The sequence below is a fragment of the Lycium barbarum genome, chromosome 5 (genome assembly GCF_019175385.1).
Source record: "Lycium barbarum isolate Lr01 chromosome 5, ASM1917538v2, whole genome shotgun sequence".
Classification (NCBI taxonomy): Eukaryota; Viridiplantae; Streptophyta; class Magnoliopsida; order Solanales; family Solanaceae; genus Lycium; species Lycium barbarum.
This window is the reverse complement of record NC_083341.1, coordinates 99,955,820-99,962,858: the sequence shown is the minus strand read 5'-3', so window position 1 is coordinate 99,962,858 and position 7,039 is coordinate 99,955,820.

Here is a 7,039-nt window from a genome sequence, read left to right as displayed (position 1 = left end):
ATATGTCCACATTTTTATTTAATGGGGACTAATTATATATATATATATATATATATATATATATATATGTGTGTGTGTGTGTGTGTGTGTGTGTGTGTGTGTGTGTGTGTGTGTGTGGACTAAAGCTTACATAAGAAGACAATTAGTCTTTTTTGTTTATTTGAGAAAGTTCAAGAAAAAGGGAGAAGGGGACATGTGTCCACTTGGTGTTGGTAGAAGCTATATATATATATATATATATATATATATATATATATATACAAGAGATGACAAAATAAAGCATATTCATCTTTTAAATCATGAAACTTCAAGAAGAAAAACTTGGAGAGGAAGCAAGGGCATTCGGCCATGGCTTCTGAAAATGATGCCATGGAAAGTGATAAAGAAAAATAATTTTTTCTAGCATCTCAACTAATTGGAAGGTCCTTATTAACGTGGAGTGGTTGTTGGAGCAAGCAAGAATTCATTTGGGCAACTCATGAGCCCTAGCCGAATAGAGAAGACAAGTGGAAAAAGGTAAGACTTAATCTTCCCTTTCATATGTTATAGATGATTTGTGAAGTGTTGTAGCATGTAGAAATGGATGAAATACATGAAAATAGGTATGTTTGAGTGATGGCCGAATGAAGGTTATGTTGTGTAGATATGATGAATTGATTTTATTTAGTAATTTGATTGTTGTAGTTGTGGATTCTATGATGTAAAATGAGAATTTAATGGTTGGAAATGAAGTTGTGATCATTTGTGGATTATGGAAGAAGTTAGTGTGACATTAGTATGGTTTCTCATATTTGTAGGAATGATATTGCTAATGTGTAGGTTGTAAATATAATTCATGAATTTGGAAGTGAGACATGTGTTGGCAGATTGTAAGTTAGGTTGTTGTGATTGAATTTGAAAGAAGGACATAGGTTGTTACTGTTCTTGTTGAATTTGGAAGGTTTCGGGTAAAGTAATATGTTGATTAGGTCGTTTTGAATATTATGGGAATTGAATTGAATATAAATGAATTGCCGTTGAATTGTATGACAAAGGTTGCTAATGTTAGAATGCGTCTTGAATTGATTATTGATGTTGTTGGTATTGTTGTTGATAGTTTGGCTGAGTTGAATTCTCGGATTGTTGATTGATGATTTGGCCGAGTTAGATTCTCGGGGATGGTGTATTTACAGGGGAGATGCTGCCGAAATTTTGGCAGATCATAAGTGAATTTATTTGAAAGACTAAGACAAGTGTGTGTGACGATGAATCCAATGATTATGTAAATCTTCTTGAATGTAGACTAGCGATAACGAGCTTGGACAATTAAGCGTAGCTAATAGGACGTGGAGCAGGTATGTAAGGCTTACCCTTTCTTTCTTTTGGCATGATCTTTGTGAAACCAACATGACAAAGTATATGTATGATTTCAATGAAACTCCTATTCTTAGAGCCACTAGGATGGCTAACGTTCTTGACTTCCATAAGCTGTTTCATATGGTTTGGATACGTACCTATGAGGTCCGAAGATCTATTTGATAGGTTTCCAAATGGCAATCGAGAGATAAGTGATATGACTAATGTCTTGATTTTCAAATGAAAACACGTTTGATTATTCCTTTGAGTCTTTGATATATTTTTGATACGTACATATGGTTCCAAAAGCTCTATTTGATTTGATCCACAACGATATTCGAAAGGTACCTAGCATGGTTGTTGCTTGGTTTTTCCAAAAATGGCTTCTGAAACGTTCGTAGAAGGTTCTGTGCTTCAAACGCTCATAACTTTCTTATACTAAGTCGGATTGACCCGAAACTTGTTTCTGAGCCTTCGGGTGTCGGTAAGTATACTTGTCTATCTAGTATTCCATAATATAATCGGAGGTTACCGACCTTAGGTCACTTCGATGGAGTTATAGCTTTTGATTGGGCTCTTATGCATGCTTAAGTTGTGATGATTACACGGCGCCTATACGGCCGGGCAGCACCGCTAAGGCGGGCGGCTTATGGATGATTACACTGCGCCTATACGGCCGGGCAGCACCGCTAAGGCGGGCGGCTTATGGATGATTACACCGCGCCTATACGGTCGGGCAGCACCGCTAAGGCGGGCGACTTATGGATAATAACACCGTGTCTATATGGCACGGGCAGCACCACTAGTGGGTGGCGTGGGATGATTACCCCGGACGCGGGCTAATGATGTTATTCGATTCAGACCGCTATTTATGAATATGTGATATGTGAAACGGTAAGAATGAGCATGCATGACTCCGCCTTAAGGGGCAAGTAGATACAGTCATACTCTGTTCCTATGGTTTTTATACTTCTTTATATGTTATCATAAATGCCTTATATACTCAGTACAATGCTCGTACTGACCCCCTTTTCTTCGGGGGCTGCGTTTCATGCCGCGCAGGTACACCCAAATGAGTAGAAGCCATTATAGAAGATGTTCCAGCGAAGTTGGCAAGCTCCATTTGCCCCTGGAGAGTTGTCGGGTCAGAGTATTATGCTATGATGTCTTGTTCGAAGTTAGAGACTTTGCAGACAGGGTCGTGGGTATAGAATGTCGGTATTGTAAGCGGCTCCACCAGCCGATGTGTTATTGTGTTTCATGTTACAAGTTTCATGTGACGATAAAATTTATTTGAATTGAGTACGATGAAAAGAAATATTTTGAAAGCTTTACTATGTATTTCATTATATTTTATTTAAGAGTTCAAGGAGACTATGTGTGTAATAAGAGTCAGCGGGTTCGCTCGGCTCCGAGTATGGGGTCGGGTACCCATCACACCCTAGTAAGATCGGGGTGTGACATACATATATACACATATACGCTTATCAAAAATCGTGACACCATACTACCCACACATACGTATCTACGAGCCTCTACTAGAATACTGGACATATGGACGGGACAGGATCCCGTCGTGCCCAAAACATATATGTTCATAAAATGGTAAATCAATGGCACCTCCGGAGTAATGGAGTGCTTTCAAAACTCTGCTTATCAGCTCTTATATCTGGGTTGCCTCCCTGTCTACCTGTGGGCATGAACACAGTGTCCAAAGAAAACGGACGTTAGTACAAATATTGTACTGAGTATGTAAGGCATGAATGAAATAAACATAATAGAGAATCATAAGACATAAGATGAAGACATAACCTGCCTAACCTTTTAAGGGAGGATACCTTTCATGCCTATATCATATATTATCATGGTACATGTGTCATCATAGCTCATACATCGTCGTATCATACATATATATATATATCACAACACCGCATCCGCTCATACACATTAAACGTTATCCGTATACGGCCACGTAGTGCCTTGACAATATCACATACATATTTTCCGGGCATTTCCTACATATATCATATTCATGTCTATATCATGTACATATCCATATCATATACATATTCATATCATCCACATACCTGGCCAATCAAGGCTTTAGGGTTACACATACCTGGCCAACCAAGGCTTCAGGGTTATATCTACCTGGCCTTACCAAGGCTTCAGGGTTATATCTGCCTGGCCCTACCAAGGCTTCAGGGTTATATCTACCTGGCCCTACCAAGACTTCAGGGTTATATCTACCTGGCCCTACCAAGGCGTCAGGGTTATCCGTACCCAACGGCAGAGGTGCGCGCGCATTACATAAATATAAATATATATATATATATACATATACATTCTACCCATCCATATAAGCTCGAGGTTTCATAATAGCCATACATATGCACATATATACATAAAAGCCCATAAATATCTTTAGCGTCATCACTATTATCATCGTCATAATTATCATCATCACTATCAACATCGTCATTATTATCATCATACATTTGGATTTAAAGACAATCTATGAGAATCGCATCATATTCGTAGCATGAATTTCGTAATAATATCGCATAATAGACTTTATAATCTCTAGCTTAGCCTGATCATTACTATCATCGTATCTGTGGCATATCTCCTACCTTAATCTCATATGGAACCCCTTATGAACATAGACTCGTAACTTTTCGGAACATTCGTCATAGGACATGCATTAGTGCTTAAAGAAAAGCTATAACAATGTCGGGGTGACATAAGGTCGAGGACCCCCGATTCCTTTATGGAGCATTCATAAGCATTATGCCTGACCTTGAAGGAATTAGTATATAAGGTGAGTATAGTCAATGAACAACATCAATGGATCGTAATATGGATGATTAGCCTTGTAGAACCATAATATCATAGGCCTTAGAATCTTTAGACTTAGACTCATCATCATCATTATCGCATTCGTAACATACCTCTTATCTTATCCCATATGGCTATTCATGAACATAGTCTCTTAGTTTTCCAGAAGGTAGGAAAGTCATGGAGAGGTAAGGAAAATACTATCATAGGGATCATATAAGGACCACTAGATTCGTAGGAATATCATATCATGAGCTTTATGACTTCTAGACTTAGATTCATCATCGGTATTGTCATGTTCGTAACGTATCTCTTTTCTTTATCTCGTATGAAGTTCTTTATACTCGTATATTGATAGTTCCCAATATGTAGGAAAATCATGGAGAGATAGGAGGATTCATACCATAAGATTCATGCCTTAGAAAGAAAGGACTAGCCTTACATACCTCTTTCGTTTAACAATTTCCATCGCTTGGTTGTTCTCCTTCAATGCTCACGTTTCTACCTTCAAGAGAATTCGCATTCACATTAGCTAATCGATTACATGAACGTGCTTACTAAAGCTAGAGAAAATTGGGCAGCATTTCCTTTGTTTATACAACTTTTCCCATATTGTATATCAACTCCCAAACATTTATAACAACGTTCACAATATCGTAGCCAACAATCTTCATTCATCTACATTACCCTCGTTTAACAATTCCACCTCAATTCATCCATAATCATGGTCATAGTGTACTAGTACATTTTCTTGCATATAATACCTATCCCGTGTCCTCAATATCATTTATAGCATACTCATAATCACAACATATCAATAATCATGACTCAATTCAATTTATCACTCAAAATGACACTATTCACACTTTCATGACCCATTTTCTATATCCTTTTACAATCCAAGTGTTTCAACTTTCAAATAACTTAAACAACATGGAAATACCATAAATCTTACCTTAGATGGTGTTGGAATGAACCTTGAGTGCAAACACTTCACTTGAGCAAAACCATAGTTTCACCTTCACTTGGATTCCTTGTCTTGGATGAACTTTAATGAGTTTCTTACATTTGATTCAGTTGGTATGATGTACTTGATCACAAATACCCCTTGAATTCTTGTTGGAGAAGTGTAGAGAGATGTTTTAGAAAGAAGGGGAGTGAAGGGAAAATTAAATGAAATGAACTTGGATCCCTTTTTTAATACACAAAATCTGTCCCGACCCATTTATACGGACACACATACGGTCCGTACAATTTATACGGTCCGTATGTGTGACCGTATAATGGTTCCAGAGGAGACTCTTCTCTGGACAAGTTATACGGCCAGATCTACGGTCCGTATCTTTTGTACGGTCCGTATAATGGACCGTACAATCCACAGTTTTTTCGAAAATCATTTTCGTCTACTCGTTTGATCTCCAATCCTTATGGAGCCTTCTTGACACTTGTTTATCACTTCATTAACAATCTAGGGGTCGTTATAACTCTTCTCCAAAGCATCATTAAGTCATCGTTAATTCTTTATTCGTAAATCCTTTCCGATACATCTCGTATGTCTTGCTTCCTCTTGGCAACTTTCTTCTCTTACTTCGAATGTCTTTGAAATCTCATTTAGAATCATCGAATGTTATTTCTTACTCATCAAAACATCGTATACGTCGTACCCTTCGTCAGTCTATTCACTGTGCATGAACGAAAAAATTTTCCGAGGTGTAACAGTGTGTGGCCAAACTCTATTACTATTGTGTTGTAGCCCTGTGAGACATTGTTATTATGGGCTGTTGTGACAGGATGGTAGTGCCGTATTACAGGGAAAACTCTGGCAAAATTTTTGTAGGATCCCCGAGAACTTAACATTCGAGGACGAATGTTCTTAAGGGGGGAAGAATGTTACACCTCGAAAAAAAATTTGTTAATGCGCAGTGAATAGACTAATGTAGAGCACGAAGTGTACGGTATTACAATAAGTAAGGAATGACATTTGATGACCCTAATTGAGATTTCAAAGACGTTCGGGGTAAGAGAAGAAAGTTTGCCAAGAGAAAGGCAAGGTATACGATATGTATCGGAAAGGATTTACGAGTAAAATGTTAATGATGATTTAATGATGCTTTGGAGAAGAGTTATAACGTCCCTTAGATGCTTAATGAGGTGATAAACAAGTGTTAAGAAGGTTCCATAAGGATTGGAGATCAAACGAGTCGACGAGAATGAGTTCAGAAGAACTAGGCATTATACGGCCCAACATACTGGCCGTATAAATTATAGTGACCGTATATTTGGCCGTATAATCAGCCCAGATGAACAGCCTCACTGGACCAAATCTACGGCCAGACATACGGTTAGTCAAATTTATACGGACCGTATGTTGGTCCGTAGATTTGGAGCGGGACAGATTTGAGTATTATTAATAAGGGGTCCAAGTTATTTCATTTCATTTCCCCTTTACTCCCCTTCTCTCTAGAACTCTCTAGAACATTTCTCCACACTTTTCCCACAAGAATTCAAGAGATATTAATGATCAGCATGGCGGGGTCTTGTCCCGCCTATATGATATGACATACTCTCCTTAGAGGCTCGTAGACATGTGTATATGGTCAGATGTATTTGGCCTTGTTGGCCCATATTTTGGATTTCATTTTGTTAGCCTCGTCGGCTTATGTACATTGATATGGGCATTGTCATTGATGGCGATATATATATATATATATATATGTATGTATGTATCGTTGCCCAATGGGATTAGTATGAATAATGGATGGAAAGTATGATTTAGCTTTGTGGCTCGCCTAGATGTAAATGTGAATGTATGATAAGGGGTGCCCGGGTGGGTTAGCATCGGGTACCCGTTGTGGCCCTCCGGTTG